Source organism: Rhinopithecus roxellana, chromosome 1, assembly GCF_007565055.1.
Source record: "Rhinopithecus roxellana isolate Shanxi Qingling chromosome 1, ASM756505v1, whole genome shotgun sequence".
Lineage (NCBI taxonomy): Eukaryota > Metazoa > Chordata > Mammalia > Primates > Cercopithecidae > Rhinopithecus > Rhinopithecus roxellana.
In genome coordinates, this window is record NC_044549.1 from 96,987,415 (window position 1) to 97,009,356 (window position 21,942).

The window sequence follows — 21,942 nt, forward strand, 5'->3', positions numbered from 1 at the left end:
TACTTTCTAAGGAACTGCTGGCAGTCCGAGGACTCACTGCCGCCTCCGCGCCTCTCTGGCCGGCCCCTCCTCCCACTCACCGGAAGGTTCGGGGTGGGGAGCGCCCTCGGCCCGCGCCGGGCAGGGTGGTCCTCCGCCTCCCCAAAAGGTGTTCCTGGCCGGGGCGCGGCGGCAAGTCGCTGCAGACGCCGCCACCGCCCTAGGGGAGGGAGGACGCGCCCTCCTGGCGGCGGAGCCGGTCCCGCCACCGAGCATGCCCAGAGGCTGCCGGGCGCGGCGCAGTCCGCAGTCCGGGTTTCCGCGGCAGCGGCTGGAGCGGGAGGCAGTCTGGGATGGGGTTGGAGGGGCCCAGGATAGGCCCAAAAGAAGGGGCACTGGGCGTTAGGGGCGCAGATCCAGCCGGTTAGCAAGGGCAGCGCGCTGGGGAGAGTGGTGTATTTTTACGCCGACACCCGTATTTTCTTGGCGTGCCTCAAGCCGTCTCTGCGTGACTCGTTACCCCGCCGAGGCCACCCGGCACCCCAGAACACGAGCCTGGCACCTCCTATTCCACGCGGAAATGCCCGAGTGACCCTGTGAAGGACCTCCCTCACACACGCACATACACAAGCCCATGTGGGAGCCCGAGTGACGTGTGCTCGGTGGTCATGCACCATCATTTCCCTTCCACCTTCCTCCTCGCAGCTTCCACTCCCTCCACTGCACAGCTCCAGCCGCCCTGCCGCCGCCGCATCCCCTTCCAAGTTCAGGCTGCGGGTAGAACCTGTTGCTTTAGCTCACGTTTCCTTTCCCCTCCGGGCTGCACGCTGAGGATGACCTCAGCGAGGTATGTGTAGGGGGAATGGAGGGTAAGTGCGAGAAAGGACTCCTGTCTGGCAAGGAGACGGAGGAAGCGGATGGGGGCGAATGTTCTAAAGGGTTGGGCAAGCCACCAGAGACTCTTTCCGCCACCTCCAATCAAGGGGACCTTAAAGGAGGGGAAGAGGTAGATACAAGTGAGGGTGCCCCTGGCACATCCGCTGCCTTTGCTTCCTTAGATATTTCAGGTACCTGAGTCAAAGAAACCTATGCTGGTGTTTTCAAAAATGTACGGGCTGCCTGAGTCTGGCAGCTAATCTCCTTTGGAAGATGGTTCTGTGAAATGAAAAATACCAACATTTGGAAAAACATAGATGCGTCACAGAGCACCTAGTAAGAATTTCCTGTGAACCAACCATTCTGACCTGTAAGAACTGGGAAACTAGGAAATGCCCTTTTCTCTGTGGTGATGGTGAAAAATATTACTTAATTTTATAACAAATTGGAGAGAACCAATTTCTCTGAACTTCCAGATGTGGGCCTGTTGCTAATTATTCCCAGTGAATTCTAGCCTGGACCAAATGACTTCCCTGGCGTGGCACAGTCCAGATGGAAGAACAGGGGAATGCATGGGATTCCTAAGTAGGAAGTGGCTGCCATCCTGAGGATTCTTCTAAGCCCTAGTGGAATGTGGTGCTGAGACCCTTTTTGAAGTGATTTCTGTGAGGCACGACTCTCCTGTCCTAGGTAGACCTGAGCCAGGGAAGATAATCTAACCTCTCAACTCCTCTGGAAGCAGCAATCTTAGGAATAACTGGAAAAGGGGCCTTCTGGTCTGGCCAGCTCTTTTGTAAAACGTTACTGATGATTATTTAAATTGTCTTTTATGGTAACATCTGTAAACAGCCTGTCTTGTGCTCCAAATATGGTTTGATTTTGAGATTGCTCTGGAGCCCTGCCTGCCACTCCAGTGGGTGGAGGTGGCCCTGTGAGTAGGAAGATGTGAGTAGGAAACATTTGATGTGCTGGGAATTAGATAGCTGTTTTTCAGTTCACCATATGACCTGGCATGGCTTAGATCACAAAAAACTCCCTGCTTTGTGGCAGGACACAGGTAGACAGATAAGTACTGATCACCTGGGGTGTGATCATCACCTGGGGTGATGAGAGAGAGCTGTGGTTTCATTCCAGGTTTTGAACATTAGGACCTCCTCAGCCACCCACCCAGACTCCCTCTGAGCTCTGGGCTCATCCCCCTGTTGCCCAGATGGTCCATGTTCAGGGAATGCAAAATAAGGCCTAAGAAAAATGTTTGGCAAAGAAAGTCTACTGCCAAAAATGCATGGCATTTCAAAGCCAAATATAAACATCTTTGAATTACCTGTACTTTTAAATTATTTTCCGACCAGATATTTCTGGATCAGATGAGAAAGTACCAGGTTTCCCTTCTTTTCTCTTCACGCAAGGTGCCTGGCTAGCCCAGTTTCCTTTCTGTTTCCAGCCTTCCATCTCCTGCCAGGAACCCTCCCACTTTGGAACAGGACGCTCTGCCAACTCCTAGGCCCAGCAACAGCCTGCAGATATGTCCAGCAGGATAGGGAGATGATTTGCAAAGTGATTGAAAGATTCTGTCTTCCTGTTTACAGGACCATTTTTTCAAGTTAGGGGCTTGGAGCTTTTAGACTTAGATTTGTTTCCTGAAACCTTTGTAAATTAGACATCAGAGGTGTGGGATAAGCACCTTCATGCTCTGGCTCCAGCACCTTTCCCCATCAATCAACAAGTCCTGTCAATCTACCTAAGTACAAGGTCCCTCTCAAATACCCACTGCTCCCACCCTATGGGCTGCTGTGTCCTGAAATTACTAAATAGTTTCCCAACTGATTCCTGCCCATTCTCTTCATGCAGCCAGAGTAGCCTTACTAAAATGCAAACCTGAAGAAGTTTCTCCTTTGCTTCATTAACTACTCCCCTACCCACCCAGGTCTACTCACTGCTCTTAAAGGAACTATTTCTCCTCCTCCACCCCACTTCTTTTGGTAAATTTTTACTCATGCTTCAAGTCTCAGCTTAAATGTTACTTCCTCAAGGAAAGCTTGCCTGATTCTCTACACCTGCCCTTACTGGGTCAGGTGACATTCGCATGTGCCCATGACACTCACTGCATATTTAGTTGCGGTTTAATTGCTAATCTTCTCTACTGGACTCATGATAGGAAATACATTTTATATCAAGACACAGGCCACATATTCATATAAAAGTATATGCAAGGGAAAGAAAGTTTCATAAAACTCTTATTTTATAAAATCATATCGAATTCATGTAAAACTAAATCTATTCACACCTTACTGCATTGACTTCCCAACGCTTAGATGGGTCAGGGCTTCTAATGTGAAAAAAATACTCTAAATTCCATGAAGTGGGGGACGATTTCCCTCATTCACGGTCATTGGAATGGAATAAGAGCTTAATAGGTATTTGTTGCTGGAATTATTAATGATAATATCTAATTCATATCATCCTCAAAGATCCTATGAAGAAACTACTATTATCCCTACTTACAGATGAGGAGGCTGAAGACAGTGAGGTTAAGTAACTTGCCCAGTGTCAAAAAGCTGGTAAGGTAGATGGCAGAGCCAGGATTTGAACCTGAGTAGTTTGCATTCAGAATTCTCGTCCTAGTCATTCAGCTTAGTATCCTTTGGTCAAGGTGCATATGAATGAATTTACCAAGCAAAAATGTCAGAAAGGGTCTCCTTGCAGCAACTTCAATCTAGATCTCAGTCTGCCCTGCAGAGGCTCCTTGGGCAGTATTTATGTCTGTGCAGTGAAGAAGGCATCTGGCAAGAACAGCTGTTCCCCTTTGCTCACATGTGCTCAACTTCCTTAACCACCAAGTCCAGCAATATTTAGCAAGTAGGGAGATTTAATTGTGTAAAGGAAGAGTATAGATACTTCCAGAAATGCAATTTCACATTGTTGTGAACTATGTGCTGTATGTCCCCCTACCCCCCGCAAAATAAATCCTTTAAAAAGAAAGCCACCATGAGATTGGGGTATTTATTTTGTCATCAATAGGAAACTGTCTAGATTAATACTCAAAGATAGGGGTAAGAAGATCGTGTTCCTCAGGGGTCAGTGCTATTTATAGGATTTTAATCTGTAAAGGCAACATTTGAGAAAGGACATGATTGAAATATTTGAATCAAAGAGTATGAATAGACAGGAAAATATTTATTTGCAGAATTTCCAGACTAATCCTTATATTATTAGCCCTGATGCTGAACCTTAAGTTGTGGCATTTAGAGTAATAAAGAAATGGCTGGCAAAGGGTTTGTATTTCATCTTTATTACATGAATTACATGCAGGTCACATGCAGTACACAGATGTTCTCCTATTTCATCACCTGAATATAACTACATGGAGATATTTAACAGCCCTGTGGGGTAAAGTGTCCTGGATACAGAACATCTGGGGTTTGTTTCTGGCCCTATCTCTAACCAACTTTACGACCATAGTTTCCTCATGAAGGAGCCCAGACACATGATCACAGCGTTCGGCAAATAGTAACAATTAATTAAATGAATAAATAATGAGTGAACTAAAAAGCTACCTCCAGCTTGAAGACTATGGATTGCATTCTAGAAACAATGAGGAATATAGTATAAAAATGTCTCTGAATATTTTCATCACCTTTCTTGTTGGTGATATAAAGTTGGTTCCTCCACTAATTAAAAATCAAGGTCTATCTCTATCAGGCAGGTTGGCCTTCTTGGATGCATGGTAGTTCTCTTTTATTTCTGTAGAGCCAATGGGTTAATCTTACTAGTCTATACGTGTAGATACTTTGGAGATGGTTTCTATGTACATCTAAAATTATTTTCTTCTCACTTTCACTTACAGAGCTATATTTTAATGAAAATATTTCCTTTAAAAAATTAACATATTAAATGTTTTCATTTTCTAGCAAACCATGAGATTATATTTGTTTTCTACATTTTCCTCAATTAAAAAAATGAAATGGAAAATATAGGCAAAATCGCACTTAAAAGATATCTCCAACGACCTACTTTCCAAACTTGAAACCAGGACACATGGCTTGACAAACACTATAGTGCTTACAGAAAGTAGGTGAATGTATGTTTGAAATGAAGATTATCCTGAACGATCCGTAGACATTGGCAAGTGAAGCAAACCTAACTGCAGCAGAGGGATGGTGTCCTTATCAGAGAAAAGTCACACAGAGGGTGTCAGTCAGGACCTCAGCACGTGGCTGCACAGATTGTGCCCTGTATAGTGCCAGGATTGTGAACTATACAACAGGTCTCTGCCAGGAGGGACCATTTGGCACCATTCACATAGATGGCAATGTGAATGGTGCCCTCTGGAGTTATGCAGTGCACAATCTGCACAACAGTACACAGAATCTCTCCAATAATTCCATTGGTAGGAAATGTGCTGTCGTCACAAGATTGGAAAAGGCAGCCTGCTGTTCTTTTTTAAATAAAATCATTCCTCAGATTGGATGGCAATGACAAAAATTCAAATAAATTATTGTGTTTTTTCCTTTTCCAGAAGTTCTCTGCCACTAAATTCTACTTTCCTTAAGTTCCTAGCAATTCTTAAAAATGTAAGTCTGGGCCAGGCACGGTGGCTCATGTCTGTAATCCCAGCACTTTGGGAGGCTGAGGAGGGCGGATCACGAGGTCAGGAGTTCGAGACCAACCTGGCCAACACGGTGAAATCCCGCCTCTACTAAAAATACAAAAATTAGCCAGGCATGGTGGTGGGCGCCTATAATCCCAGCTACTCAGGAGGCTGAGGCAGGAGAATCTCTTGAACCCAGGAGGCGGAGGTTGCAGTGAGCCAAGATCGCACCACTGCACTCCAGCCTGGGTGACAGAGCAAGACTGTCTAGAAAAAAAAAAAAAAAATGCAAGTCTGTAAGTAACTCTGAACTTAGTTTTTGAGCTTCATTGAAGAGAATAAATTGAACAAAAGGGCATTTAGAAAAAGCTGGGGAAGTTTGTAGACAACTGCAAGGGTCAGGGAAGCATTGTAAGTCATAGGCATGGAAGCCCATGTATACATGACGCTAATATAAGATGAAATATCTCCAAAACTGCATGCCCTCTACTTTAAAGTGTTTAGCTTATCAAAGAGGAACATTTTCACAAGATACTCTAGGAAGTAAAAACCCTGTTTTGGTCATGTCTTGACATAATTCTGGAAACCTTATAAAGTCAGAAAATAGCTACTGGCATTGTCAGCGCCACACAGCAGTAGGCATGGAGGTAGCTTGGTGGGACAGGGAGAACTCTTCAGGATACTTGGCTCTGCCTCTGACTAGCTCTATGTTTATGGGCAAGACCATCCCTGCAGCTAGCTCTCTGGGCCACTGACTTCCTCCTGAAAGCAGAGTTGTATGAAATTGTCTGAGGCTTAGAAACTGCCAGAATTTCATGGGCTGTAACTTAGGTGCCTCCAGGGGCCAGGCAGGTGAGGTAAATGAGTGAAGGGGGCACCAGGGGTGACAGGGAGTTCCAGATCTGAGTCATTAAGTCACTGAACCACACAGCACAAAGGTATCTGATATGATTTAGCTGTGTCCCCACCCAAGTCTCATCTTGTAGCTCCCATAATTCCCATGTGTTGTAAGAGGGACCTGGTGGGAGATGATTGAATCATAGGAGTGGGTCTTTCCTGTGCTGTTCTGATGATAGTGCCAAGGTCTCATGAGATCTGATGGTTTTAAAAATGGGAGTTTCTCTGCACAAGCTCTCTTTTTGCCTGCTGGCATCCACACAATATGTGACTTGCTCCTTCTCGCCTTCCACCATGATTGTGAGGCCTCCCCAGCCATATGGACCTATAGGTCCAATAAACCTCTTTCTTTTGTAAATTGCCCACTCTTGGGTATGTCTTTATCAGCAGCATGAAAATGGACTAATACGGTAAATTTGTACCAATAGAATGGGGCCCTGCTGAAAAGATACCTGAAAATGTGGAAGCGACTTTGGAACTAGGGAACAGGCAGAGGTTGGAACGGTTTGGAGGGCTCAGAAGAAGACAGGAAAATGTGGAAAAGTTTGGAACTTCCTAGAGATTTGTTGAATGACTTTGCCCAAAATTCTGATAGCAATATGGACATTAAGTCCAGGCTGACTGAAGTGATCTCAGATGGAGATGAGGAACTTGTTGGGAACTGGAGCAAAGGTGACTCTTATTATATTTTAGCAAAGAGACTGGTGGCATTTTGGCCCTGCCCTAGAGATTTGTGGAACTTTGAACTTGAGAGAGATTATCTAGGGTATCTGGCAGAAGAAATATTAAGCAGCCAAGCATTCCAGAGGTGACTTAGGTGCTGTTAAAAGCATTACATTTTAAAAGGGAAACACATCATAAAAGTTTGGAAAATATGTAGCCTGACAATGCAGTAGAAAAGAAAAACCCATTTTCTGAGAAGAAATTCAAGCTGGCTCCAGAAATTTGCATAAGTAACAATGAGCTGAATGTTAATCCCCAAAACAATGGGGAAAAATGTCTCCAGGGCATGTCATAGGTCTTCATGGTACCCCTTTCCTCACAGACCCTGAAGCCTAGGGGGTGAAAGTGGTTTTGTGGGTCGTGGGCCAGGCCCAGGGTCCCTGTGCTGTGTGCAGCCTAGATACTTGGTGCCCTATGTTCCAGCAGCTCCAGCCATGGCTGAAAAGGGCCAACATAGAGCTCAGGCTGTGTCTTCAAAGGGTACAAGCCCCAAGCCTTGGCAGCTTCCATGTGGTATTGAGCCTGTGAGTGCACAGAAGTCAAGAACTGGGGTTTGGGAACCTCCACCTAGATTTCAAAAGATGTATGGAAATGCCCGGATGCCCAGGCAGATGTTTGCTGCAAGGGTGGGGCCCTCATGGAGAATCTCTGCTATGGCAGTGTGGTAGGAAAATGTGGGGTCAGAGCCCCCACACAGAGCCCCCACTGAGGTACCATCTAGTAGAGCTGTGAGAAGAGGACCACCATCTTCCAGACTCCAGAATGGTAGATCCACCAACAGCTTTCACTGTGCACCTGGAAAAGCCACAGACACTCAGCAACAGCCCGTGAAAGCAGCCAGGAGGGAGGCTATAGCCTGCAAAGCCACAGGAGCAGAGCTGCCCAGGACCATGGGAACCCACCTCTTGCATCAGTGTGACCTGGATGTGAGACATGGATTCAAAGGAAATCATTTTGGAGCGTTGAGATTTGACTGTCCTGCCAGATTTCAGACTTGAATGGGGCCTGTAGCCCATTTGTTTTGACCGATGTCTTCCATTTGGAATAGCTGTATTTACCCAGTGCCTGTACCCCCATTGTATTTAGGAAGTAACTAACTTGCTTTTGATTTTACAGGCTCATAGGTGGAAGGGACTTGCCTTATCTCAAATGAGACTTTGGACTATGGACTTATGAGTTAATGCTGAAATGAGTTGAGACTTTGGGGGACTGTTGGGAAGGCATGATTCATTTTGAAATGTGAAGATACGAGATTTGGGAGGGACCGGGGCAGAATGATATTGTTTGTTTCTGTGTCCCCACCCAAGTCTCATCTTGTAGCTCCCATAATTCCATGTGTTATAGGCAGGACCCAGTGGGAGATGATGGAAACATGGGGGCAGGTCCTTCCCCGCTTTTCTCATGATAGTGAATGGGTCTCACAAGATCTGATGGTTTCAAAAACAGGAGTTTCTCTGCACAAGCTCTCTTTTTGCCTGCTGTCATCCACATAAGATGTGACTTGCTCCTCCTTCCCTGCTGCCATGATTGCGAGGTCTCCCCAGCCATGTGGAACTGTAAGTCCAATAAACCTCTTTCTTTTGTAAATTGCCCCATCTTGGGTATGTCTTTATCAGCAGTGTGAAAATGGACTAATACAGCATCCAAATTAAAATTCGGAATGAAAAGCAGGTTTCATCCTCAACTCATCCCTAGATCACCACTTGGACCTCTGCTCTTAGCTCCAGATTTCCAGAGTTCCAAGTCTACATGAACATGAAAGAGTCAGGGAGACTGTACATCTTGGCTTGGGCTGGATGGTCCTGCTTTAAACCTGTTGTCCTGGCATAACTATAATGGCACCCTCCTTCACTCTCAAAAGTGTCCCAGTTTACATGAGAAGTCATACAGCCATCCAAAGTAAGGGGGAATCAGCAGTGACCTAACACAAACTTTTGGGAGCAAGTTCATTTATTCAAATTTGTGCAAGCCTTCAGATGAAGCTAAGTAGGTTTGGCATTGTTTTGTAAGTATAAAGGTAATTAAATAAACTTCCAAAATATCCCAACAGAATGGTTCAATAAAAGCAGTATGTCATGAATTTTAAAATCACAGACAATATAGGAAAAGCTATCAATATGTGAAAAATGTTGAAATTCACTAATAATCAAAAAAGAAATTTCAGTAACAATGAGGTAACATTTTGCCTGCCAGAGTAGTTAAAAATTATTTAAAACTCTAATATCCAGTATCAAGATAGGTGATCAAAGGAACTCTCATATACTGCTGATAGGTTTATAAATTGGCTAATACAAACTTTCTGGAATGATATTTGACAACATGTTTTAAACATCTTTATGAAGTTTATGTCCCATAACCTGTTATTAATTCAACAAATACTATTGAACACCTACTACGTGTCAGGCACTGAGGGATAAAGTAGTAAAAGAGACAGATGCTATTTTCTCCAACTGAGATTTCAGTCTAGTGGAGGAGCAGACATTCCAGGGAAAAATACACAACAATTTAAATTACAATTTGCAATAAATACCCAAAAAGTAGACTCAAATGATACTAAGAGAGCATGTGGTTAGTGCATGCATTGGGGGAGGTATCAGGAAATGGGTTGAGCAGCTGAAGACGGAGGGAAAGGTGAATAAAGTCTTATAAAGCCTTGAATAAAGGTTTTGAGGATGGAAGAAGCTTACCACATTGGAGTAATGGGAAAGAACCACTAGGTTGGAGTAAGAGAGGAAGGGGAAAAGTGGCAAGCTGATGGTGGAGAGTGAGGAGGGGTTGCAACTAAGATCTTCATCCTAATAGCCACTCAATGATTGTGAAAGCAGACTGGTATTTTTGAAACCCTCTGCGTGGTGGAGAACTGAGAAATGATAAGTTCAGAACAAGGCTGGTGCAGAGAGACTAATTAGGAAATACGTATAGCAGTCCAGGAAGGAGATGATGGTAGATTCAATGAGGATTGGGAAGACAGAGAGAAATAGAAATACTAAAGATATTTAGGAAGTAGAATCAACAGGATCTAGTGACTAAATAGATGGGGGTGGTGAGGGAGAGAAATGTCACTGATGGGTTCCAATTTTGTATCATAAGCAACTTGGTGGAAAGATGGTGTCACTTTACTGAAATGGGTAATAGGAGGAGGAGGTTTTGGTAGGGGAGAAGAAACAGGGAAGATAGTGAATCCTTTTTGGATGTTCTATATCTAAGATGTTATAAGACATACAAGTGGAGATGACAAGTATATTTAGCTATGTAAGTTTGGAGCTTAGCAGAGAGATCTGGGGCTGAAGATATAAAGATGGGAATCATAGCATATGGATGGTATTTGAAAGCTTGGGTTTGGGTGACATGATCTTGAGACAAATATGGAGTGAGAAGAGAAGGCCAAGTTTCTGGTCCTAATGGACTCTAGCACTTATAGAACTAGGAGAAGAAGCATGAATTTTTAAGGAAGACAAGGAGCAGAAACGGGGAAGAGCCAACAGTTACTGTGCTAGTAATATAGCCTAGGGATACAGAAATGAGGATCTACATTTATGCACGAAGAGGCTCATTGTGGCATTTACAGTAGTGAAAATTTCAAATGTCAAAAAATAGATGTTTATCTACATTGTGACACATTAATTCTGGGGAATAAATGCAGTCAAATAAGATGCTTTTGAAAATGATAACATTAACTGAAATTATAAGGTTTGGATCTGCATCCCTACCAAACCTCATGTTGAATTGTAGTCTCCAGCTTTGGAGGTGGGGCCTGCTGGGAGTTAGTTGGATCATGGGGGTGGATATCTCAGGAATGGGTTAGCACCATCCCCTTGGTGCTGTTCTCGTAATAGTGAAATCTCGAGAGAGCTGGTTGTTTAAAGGTGTGCAGCACTTCCCCCCACCCCACACTCTCTTGCTCCTGCTTCCACCATGCAAGACACATCGCTCCCACTTTACCTTCTGTCATAAGTAAAAGCTCCCTGAAGCCTCCCCAGAAGCAGATGCTGTGAGCCAATTAAACCTCTTTTCTTATAAATTACGCAGTCTCAGGTATTTCTTTATAGCAATACAAGAACAGACTAATACAGTGAATAAAAGAGGGTATAAATTATACATACAACATGATAACATTTAAAAAATTAAATGGTTATATGCCTAGAAAAATCATGTAGTAGAATGTTAACAGAAGTTAACTATGGATGCTAAGATTGCAAATGATTTCTTACCTTTGTATCTATTTGTACTTTTTAGTTTCTTTGCAATAATCACAAGATTGGTGGTGTTTTAGTCTATTCTTTCACCACTATAAAGAAAAGAGGTTTATTTGGCTCACAGTTCTGTAGGTTGTACAGAAGGGGAGGCCTCAGGAAACTTACAATCATAACAGAAGGTGAAGGGGAAACAGGCACATTTTACATGGCCAAAGCAGGAGGAAGAAATAGAGTGGGCCTGGGTTGGGGGTGGGTTGGGGAGGGTGCTACACACTTTTGAATGACCAGATCTTGTGACAGCTCACTCACCATCACAAGAATAGCCCTGAGGGGATGATGCTAAACCATGCATGAAGTATCTACGAAGTATCCACCTCTATGATTCAATCACCTCCCACTAGGCCTCACCTCCAACACTGGGGATTACAATTCAACATGAGATTTGAGGCCAGGCATGGTGTCTCATGCCTGTAATCTCAGCACTTTGGGAGGCTGAGGCAGGCGGATCACGAGGTTAGGAGATGGTGACCATCCTGGCTAACACGGTGAAACCCCGTCTCTACTAAAAAATACAAAAAATTAGCTGAGCATGGTGGCAGTCGCCTGTAGTCCCAGCTACTCTGGAGGCTGAGGCAGGAGAATGGCGTGAACCTGGGAGGTGGAGCTTGCAGTGAGCCCAGATCACGCCACTGCACTCCAGCCTGTGGGACAGAGTGAGACTCCGTCTCAAAAATAAAAGAAATAATTGTTCAGAAGAACTGGAATTACTTTCTATAAATTCTGTGGTGAATTACTTTATAAAACAATAATTTTATAGTTATATAAATCACCCACTAATTTGAAGTTTTTAAATATCAGATTTTCTTTCCAAATATAGACTGCATCAGCACACTATGGGGTCATAAGACTGAAGGACGGATTGGCAAACTTTTTCTGTAAAGGATTAAATAGTAAATATTTTTGGCTTTGTGAGTCATATGGTCTCTGTTGCATATTCTTTTTCGTTTTTTTAAAGCAACCTTTTAAAAATGTAAAAACTTTAAACTCCCAGGCCATAAAGAATAGATGACAGGATGGATTTCGTCCACTGGCCACAGTATGCTGCTGACCCTTGGACTAAAGGATGAATTCACAACAGTGCATACGTACTTTTTAAATAAAAAGCTAACATAATATTGGAATTGTAGGTGAATCTTCTATCATTAGAGTACTGGAACCAGTTTGTATCTATTTTCAACAGGAAGCAGACTAAATGGAAAAAGTCTAAAAAAGCAATACTTAAAAACAAAAAGTTTATGTGTTTTTAATGGGAAATTGATCCCATGCAATTATGTCAAAGAGTTGTTATTTTTAACCTAGAAAAGTAAAAGCAAAGGGGATTTTTTTTGTAAAATGAAGAGTCTTTTAGTATTTCTTCTAAAATCTTAGGTTTTTGGTATTATGAGGGGAGTGTTGCTGTTACATACAAGAAGCTATTCAGTTGTTTATATCACAAATTCGGGAGCCATCCTTGTCTCCCTCCACCCGCTGCCCCATCACCAAATGTGGTTAATGCTGGTAGTGTTCCGAGCAGATCCCTGTTCCTGGTTGCTGTGTACACCCGACCCTACCCCTAGCTGCTGTGAGTGTTTAGCTGTGAAGGACATACAGCTGTCCTTTATGGTGAAATTTATTCCTCTGCTTTCATCAGGCCAAGGATAGACTATCTGATTCCACATCCTACCTGGCATTTTATCCCTGTCTATCCTGCTTCTCTCACTTTCTCACAAGTTTATCGCTCAATAAAGCATCAGCACCCAAATCCCTATCTCAGGCTCTGCTTCTAGGGGACCTGATATAAGACACCAAGTCCTAATGATTTCACCTTCTAAATATATTTGGCTATACACCTACTGTGTACCCACAAAAATTAAAATTGAAAAGTAAAGATATAAATTTTATACATATGCTGTATATATATGTGTATGTGTGTATATATGTGTGTACATATATATGTACACATACAGACATATATACACACTGTGTGTGTATATATAGATATGTGTGTGTGTGTATATATATGTTTGGCTTTTTGACCAGTGCCTCTGCTTGGACAAAGGGTATTGAAGTAATCTTATAACTTTATTCTTCTCTATGAATAAACTTCTAAATTTAGTATATGATATCAATACTTTTTATGAATATAAGGAAATAGTTTCAGTGAAGTGATGCCCCAATGATCTGATAAACAAGAACTCCCATAAGGATAAACAAAGAACTTAGAAGAGGGTTAGTTTTCAACTGATATTACTGTATAGAATTATTGCTAGTATTACTAGTACTAGTGAGTAGAAACCACTGTATATCCAGTATTATCAATTTTGCTAATTGTTACTGATTATGTTTTAAAATTACACTAATAACTAATAGCCTAGAAATAATCTTCTAAGACCTTTCCACTTTATTATACTATAATACGTTCATTGATGCTTAATAGGATGTGAATATTTGCTGACTCCAAAGAATACCTTTATTAGGATTTGCATATGTGTTCAATTTATCTTTTCAATTACACCTACATTAAAACCATCAAAATTAAGTTTGCAAAAACAGGCTATGTGCAAGCTGCAGAGCCTCTATGACTTGTGACCTTCTGCTCTATTGCATTTGGGTTAATGATTCACAATAACCTTCAAGAATAAGCATAGAGTAAATCAAAGGGTTCTGCATGGCTCTCTGGGAATGTTGCACACACTGCCCAGCAATCGAAAGCACGACCTAGTGCAAGATGGGAGCTGGGAGCATGATGAACACAAATCCACAGCAATGGCCAAGGAGATGGTGTTTTCCCCAACTCCATCTAAAATGGTTCTCTCTTCATTTTTCTTATTCTGGAAGTAGAAAATTAGCTGCTATTGCTCCTTCTTTTTTTTTTTTTTCTTTAATTATCTTCCGAGATGGGGGTCTCACTTTGCTCACTCTGTTGCCCAGGCTGAGTGCAGTGGCACAATCTCAGCTCACTGCAGCCCTGACCATCTCAGGCTCAGGTGATCCTCCCACCTCAGCTGCCCTTGTCCCCTCACCCCACCCCCACTCCACCAGTAGCTGGGACTACAGTTGCACACATTTCCCCTCCCCAAGTAGTTGGGACTACAGTAGTGCACCACCATGCCTGGCTAATTTTTTGTATTTTTTTAATGGAGATGGGGTTTTATCATGTTGCTTAGGCTGGTCTTGAACTCCTGGGTTCAAGCAATGTGTCCACCTCAGCATCTCAAAGTGCTGGGATTATAGGCAAGAGACACTGTACCCAGCTTCTTCTTGTACTTTCCCAGTGAAACACATTTTGTTTCAAGTTATTCTTAATCATTTTCAATGGTAACTCCATGGTAAAAAATAAAGTAGACCATTCTTTGGTTTCATAATCACTGAACTGCTTAGTGTTTGGTTACCCATTTTTAGTATATATATTATCCAGCAACAGAAACTAAAATGTTCTTTTTCCCTTCTTTACTTCTTGAAGAACAGGGTCAAAACAGAAACCTCTGAGTATCTTGTTATTTAAATAGAGGCAAGTCCAGATTATTCCAATACTTGAAACTAGTCTATTACCTAGGAATTCCTTTTGACTCTCATAAAATGGCTTTGGTGAGTTATAGCCACATTCTTCATTCTGAGCATTGGTATAATTGCCCAAACCCTGCTCCCATGCTTGGTGGTCCAGGTAGGAGCTGGGCACAGTGCTGGAGGGTGGCAGGGGTTGGCATGAGCTGACACATGGGGCCAAAGGGCAATATCTGGACCTAGGCAGTTAGGCCAAGTCACTATCATGCTGGTACCACCTCCATAATTTTGCTGTATTATACTCCATCTCTACTTCTTCTTATATAATTCTTTTCTTTGAATCAACTCATTTTTAAATTAAATTTATTCAAAACACAAACTTTACTACTATCAATGAAATATAAGTATCACTTGCTAACATAGAAGAGTTATGTTACACAGTAAACACATATACTGTGTTTCATCAATTTTGAGACACACTTTAAAAAATAATTGTGGTTATCTCTGAAATTGGGGTGTAACTTACAATCGATGGCATCTAGCAATTATAATTGGCAACATTTCTCTCGTTCTTAGTGACATATAAAATAATGTGCTTTACACATAAATGGCATATTAGATCTGATGAGACAAACTATAAAAATGATGTATTAAACTTTTAAAAACAAAAGGTAAAAATAGAAAAAAATGGAATAAATAAATCTGACTTACAAAATGTATGGCTGAAGATATTTCTTACTAGAAGGATGGAACTTTTTGATCAAAATAGTTGGATATTCTACTTTACAGTTTCAGACAAAGTGGAAGATCCACATTAATGAGACAAATCTGTCCATTTTTATATTAACCTACATTAAAAATCTGAACTTGCATGGGGATGTGGTTGGAAAGCTCAAAAGATATTTGACTATTTTATGTGTTATTATTACTATTTTATTTTATTTTTTCCTGGAAGAGAAGGAAAGAAAATGGGGGTGCCGGATTTAGAAATCGGTCACTTCCGGTCTCAAGAACTGCAGTGGGCGACCCTGGCCACACGTGCATCAGTGGTTCCTTTGTTATGTGTTATGTGTTAATTAAGTAAACATGTATGTACTCTGCAACTTCAGGGAGTGACATTTCAGCATATCACTGAATAAAACACACAGATGCCTGTGAAATTCAGTGTATGGGAGTCTCGCCCTGTTAGTGGTCTTGGCTGTCTCTGCTTCTCACAGCCATGAGTACTGAACCGTGATCATGCCCATGAAAAGCATAGACAGCCAGGATCACTAACAGGTTTGGAACATCTGTGAATATACCTCGCCCCTGCTTTATTAAGTTAGGGTAAGGTTGATTACCTGGTCCTACCTATGTTTGTCTCATCCTAAACAACGTTCTGCATGAAATCACAGGTCTTATGTGCTAAGTTTTCCCCCAAATATAAATGAATGTAAATACAAGGCTGCCAAAAGACATTTAGCTGAGTATCACTTAAAAATTCCCCTCTCCCACACTCTGGGAAACATTTGTCTAGATAAAGCATTAAATAGGAAGGACTCATGGAGACAAGGAAGACTGGGTTATATAGCTGGAGCCAGATGCATCAGGTGGGTTAAGGAGAGGAGTTAAGAGGCAAAGACTGCAGGAGTTTCTCAGGTCCAACACTGTTGGCCCAGACTTCTAGAGAAGGCCTGTGGCAAGGAGGTGCTACCTTAAGGAGATGACATAGTGTTCATTTATCCATTTCTCTGTTGACACAGTTACTCTTTCATCCAAATATCTACTATGTGCCAGGTACTGGGTTGGGTGTCTGGGGAGAGAAAGCTGAAAGAGGTCGAAGAGTTCGTGGCTCAGAAAGGAAACAAAGAATACTCATGGTTAACAGTTGGGTTTCAAAGTATTAGGGTGGACATAGACAAAGAGTGCTATGGGAAAGGTACTGGAGAGGTGTTTAACTCAATGTGGGCAGCTCAAAAAAGCCTTCCCAAAGGAATCATGCTTGAATTGGGTGTTGAGGTATAAACAAAAGTTGCTGAAGTTCCCCAAAGGCTGAAAGACAGAAGGATATTCCAATTTGGGGGAACAGTATGGTCAAAAGCTTAGAGATGTAAGAAACCATGGTCCGTCTCCCACAAATGAAGGCAGTTTGGTATAGAAGAGCTGGAAAGAGAATGAATATTGCAAGATATAGGGAAAGAGGCCAGAAATGGTAGGAAAAGCAAGAGTGGATGTGAAGGATATTGAACTTTACTTTCAACCTGAAATTGATAAAGAGATCTGAAGAATTTTAAGACAGAAATGGCTGGATTATAAGTGTTTTGTGTGTTGACTGATGTTGAGAAAAACTAAATTTTATATCAAAACATAATCTAAAGGCCTTAGCCAGACAGTCAGCAGTATAGATCTGCACCACTTATAAAATGATTTAGAGTCTAATCAAGGAGTAGTGGTGACTGGAAGGGAGTGAGAGTGCAGATGATTAGCGTTGTGGATATAAAGCACTGGATAAGCCACACATCAAGACAATGTAATCTTCCACATGACATCTAGAGTTTTGACAGAAAGGAAGAGAAGAAGCAAGTGCTAAACTTCTCAATGAATGTAAAGAAATGGCTGGACCACCGATAAATGACAAGACAATGATAGGATGAGGTAGAGAAGGATGAAGGAATTACCCTTCTGTAAATCCTAAGGGAATAATTCACAGGGCTAATTTTATATCTATAGTTCTATATTTTTTGCTTTTTTAAAAATAATTTTTCATTATGGAAACATTCCAAGCATTTACATAATTGCATAGTACTATGAACCCCATGTTCCTATCACCTCACTCTAGAGACTATCACCCCATGGCAATCTTATTTCACCTCTTTGCTCCTCTTACCCCCACTAGACTATTCTGAAGCAAGTCCCAGATATCATATCATTTGAAGACAGTGGTCTTTATTCTTCTCAGCCCAAACCTGTATCAGAATCGGAGGATATGATAAACCTTGCACTGTGACTAATTAGACAAACACTGAAAATTAACAAATATAGAGGCAAAATCTACTCTCTAATAAAGAGAAGTAAAAAATAAGACAACATTAACATGACTATGAGTCATTTGGAGAAGAGGATAAAACAGAATAATTTCTAAATAATAGTAATCTACTAAACAAGGTTACTAGCAAAATCCCACAACATGAATTAAACTAATATGGTTAAATATATGAGGAGGGAATTAAAGGAAATTCAGTTTCAAAATGTGTAAACTAAAGAATCAATGAAATAAGCTATGAAATAAATACTAGACTGTAGTGAAAAACCTGAAAGCAGAAAGAGACTTGGGCGGAGGGTGGAATGGGAAAGCAAATGAAGTGCAAGTTAGAACATGGCCTAACGCATTTAAAAGAGATCCCAATTACTTCCTCCATTTGGTGATTATTACTATGCATCTGCCGTAGTAGGACACTGTCTGGGCTCTGGAATTTTTAGTAAACCATCTCTTTGGCTTAAAGAAGAGGCAACACTCTACCTGGGAGCAGGCAGGGGCGTTTACCTGATTCGGCCTGACTCTTATCCAGATTCTTTATTAAACACCTGGCTGCTTAAGAAATGGAGGCAACTGGAAGAGGTTCAAAGAAGTGTAACAGAAGATAATTAGAGGAAGAGATTGGTTTTAGCAGAAAGATCAAAGGAACCAAATGCAGGGAACTTGGCTAAGCAAGAGCTCAGGAAAAATGAGCTATTTGAGGCATGTAAAGAGTGAAGCAAATAAGAAATATGGAGCGGGTGCACAGAGCATAATGAACAGCCCTGTGATAGACATACACATAGGGAAAGGTGGGCCGAGGGTGGAACAAACTGCTCACCTGGCACAGGATTACACAGCAGTCCCATTGAACACTTTCTTCTTCTTTTTTTTTTTTTTTGAGACCGAGTCTCGCTCTGTTGCCCAGACTGGAGTGCAGTGGTGCTATCTCGGCTCACTGTAATATCCACCTCCTGGGTTCACACCATTCTCCTGTCTTAGCCTCCCAAGTAGCTGGGACTGCAGGCGCCTGCCACCATGTCCAGCTAATTTTTGTTTTTTTTTTTTTTTTGTTTTGTTTTTTTTTTTTTTTTTAGTAGAGATGGGGTTTCACTGTGTTAGCCAGGATGGTCTGGATCTCCTGACCTTGTGATCCACCCGCCTTGGCCTCCCAAAGTGCTGGGATACAGGTGTGAGCCACCATGCCCAGCCCCACTGAACACTTTCTGACATTCAACAGGCTTCTGTTCAATGGCTACCTTGAATACCAAGCTATTAGAATGCCAGCTTTCAGAGAGGTAGGCATCATTTTTAACCTTTCAACTTTGGACAGGAAAATGTGCTTAATCAGTACTGCTTTGGCAGGCAGGATGGGCAGGGGAAAAACTATTTCTCTGAAATGTAATTTATAGATAAGTTCTAGTGCTCCTCACTCCTACAGAATTTTTTCTAGTCAGCAAAATTTTTACCAGTGAAGGCAGACAGAGAGAGAGAGAAAGAAAGAGATTGATTCTGTCTGTACTGGTTCTAATGGCTTATATTTAAAGTTTTTGCCTAAGGTCTTATTGACTTGATTTTGGCAACATTTTAAAGTTCTTTGATCAGTTTCTTTCAGACACTGGGTCTTTATGTTTTATGGAGAATTAAAATTTATCCTTTTATTTTTAAATATATCATACATACAAAGCAAAATATAAAAACATGTATGTGTAGTTTAAAGAATAATGCTTAAATGAATGCCTGCATTTCTCACCTCTCCACTGTAAGTCAGAATATTTTGTTTGGCACCTTTGAGGCCCTCTGGGTGTCTCACCTTGATGATGTTTCCTTTTCTACCGCTTCCCTCTCAATACCATCCTAAAATTCACCTTAATTCCTTGCTTTTCCTTATAGTTTTACTATACGGTACAGTATATATACTGTTTAAAATTTTGGGGGGTGCTTCCTCTTTTGAGACTGTGAGTTAGGGGTTCATCTATGTTCATTCATTTAACGAGTTATTTTTTAAATTAAACTCTTAATTTTGATGTTATTGTACATTCATATGCAGTTTTAAGAAATAATATAGAGAAAAATCCCTTGTGCCCTTTACCCAGTTTCCTGCCAATGGTAACATCTTGCAAAACCACAGTAGATTATCAAACCAGGGTACTGACACTGACACAGTCAAGATATAAGACATTCTCTTCACAGCAAGGACCCATTATGCTGCCGTTCATGGTCACACCAGTTCCCTTCTGTCCCCATTCTCTAACTACTAATCCGTTCTCCAGCTCTTTAAAACTTGATTCAAACTAATGAGTTTAAGTATATGAGCAGGAAATAAAAGGAAATTCAATTTTAAAATGTGTGAACTCAAGTAACCATTAATCTGTTCTCTAACTCTGTAATTTTGCCATTTCAAGCATATTATATAAATGTAATCATACAGTATGTAACATTTTGGGATTATTTTCTTCACTCTGTCATTCTCTGGAGATTTATCCAGGTTGTTCTTAAGTGTCAATAGCTCATTCCTCTTTGTTGCGGACTAGTATTCCACGGTATGGATGTACCACAGTTTGTAGTACTGTTCACCCACTCAAGAACATCTGTGTTGTTTCCAGATTTTGGCAGGCTCTTTATTTTTTAAAACATAGAGATATTTTTAATGTGTATGGATATTTTTAATGTCTTAATGTTCTGTTTCTAATCCAGATTCAGAAAAACCAACTAAAATAACAAAGACCAAAGCAACTACCCTTTAGGAAAAGATTAAGAATCCATTCAGCCTAAGAGAGAGGAAGGCTCAGAAGGGATTGATTGAAGCCTAAAGGAAGAATATTAGCTTGTTCTTCATCTCTTACAGTTATAACAGTTAGAAAGAAGATAGTCAGTTTTAGGAGGAATACACTCGAATTCACTAGTCCGCTAAAGAGTATATCCAAGGCCGGGCGCGTTGTCTCACTCCTGTCATCCCAGCACTTTGGAAGGCCGAGGTGGGTGGATCACCTGAGGTCAGGAGTTTGAGACCAGGCTGGCCAACATGGCAAAAACCCATCTCTACTAAAAATACAAGAAAAAAAAAAAAAAAAAGATTAGCTAGGTGTGGTGGTGGGCACCTGTAATACCAGCTACTTGGGAGGCTGAGGCAGGAGAATTGCCTGAACCTGGGAGGCAGAGGTTGCAGTGAGCCGAGATCGGACCATTGCACTCCAGCCTGGGTGACAGAGCGAGACTCTGTCTCAAAAAAAAAAAAAAAAAAAAGGGTGTATCCAAAATGAATCAGAATAAGGTTTATTATTGCCATTAACCCCATACTTATACCATGGTCTCATGGTGGTCCCTTCCCTCACTACCAGGACAGCATGAAGAAGAGTTCAAAAGACTTGCTTCTGTAGACAGTGGGCAAAAAAAATAAAAATAAGTGAGTTCCTAACACTTGCTACTTGAGTTGCAAACAGAGCTCAGAAGAATGGATGGACTAGCCTTATATGGCACATCATGATGATGAAGTTAGAGGCATTTGTTATTCCTTGCTTCATGGACAATATTTTGAAGAAATCACCAGGGGATACCACTGGAAATTCCACACTTTTGGGGGCAGTATCTTCTTGTCCCAGTCCTGCGATAACTCCCAGTGGCAGCATCTGCTCAGCCCTAGCACAGGAAGAGGCACAATTAACTGCATTGCTTTTCTTTTCTTTTCTTTCCTCTTTTTTTTTTTTTTTTTTGAGACAGAGTCTCACTCTGTCACTAGGTTGGAGTGCAGTGGCGTGATCTCGGCTCACAGCAACCTCCACCTCCCAGATTCAAGCTATTCTCCTGCCTCAGTCTCCCCAGTAGCTGGGACTACAGGTGTGTGCCACCACGCCCAGTTAATTTTTGTATGTTTGGTAGAGACGGGGTTTCACCATGTTGGCCAAGCTGGTCTCGATCTCCTGATCTCAAGTGATCCACCTGCCTCAGCCTCTCCAAGTGATTAAGGTGTGAGCCACTGTGCCTGGCCTCCTTTTTCTTTTTGACTCTTTTTCTGAGGCTGGAATCCCTCATGCATGGTGCTCCCTGGTTAGTCTAAGACTGATCAAACATCTGGCCACTATCCAAAAGATCTGATACTGCACCCTATCTCAGTCCCCTCAAATCCATACTCCTGGAACTGG

At 41.7% G+C, this 21,942-nt stretch overlaps 1 protein-coding gene and 1 pseudogene across 3 annotated transcripts in view; one reads left to right on the forward strand and one right to left on the reverse strand.

The window, feature by feature from the left end:
* The window catches only part of LOC104665010 (schwannomin-interacting protein 1), a 626,299-nt gene that overhangs the window by 134,122 nt on the left and 470,235 nt on the right, over positions 1–21,942 (reverse strand). The window contains exon 1 of one of the 3 annotated variants that reach the window (XM_030928205.1): positions 81–176. The exons of the other annotated variants lie outside the window; for them this stretch is intronic. The gene's annotated coding sequence lies outside the window, so the exon portion shown is untranslated. Of the gene's footprint in view, positions 1–80; positions 177–21,942 lie in introns of those variants that run through there. 3 annotated transcript variants of the gene reach the window in all.
* Positions 842–21,942, forward strand: part of LOC104665033 — a 41,711-nt pseudogene continuing 20,610 nt past the window's right edge.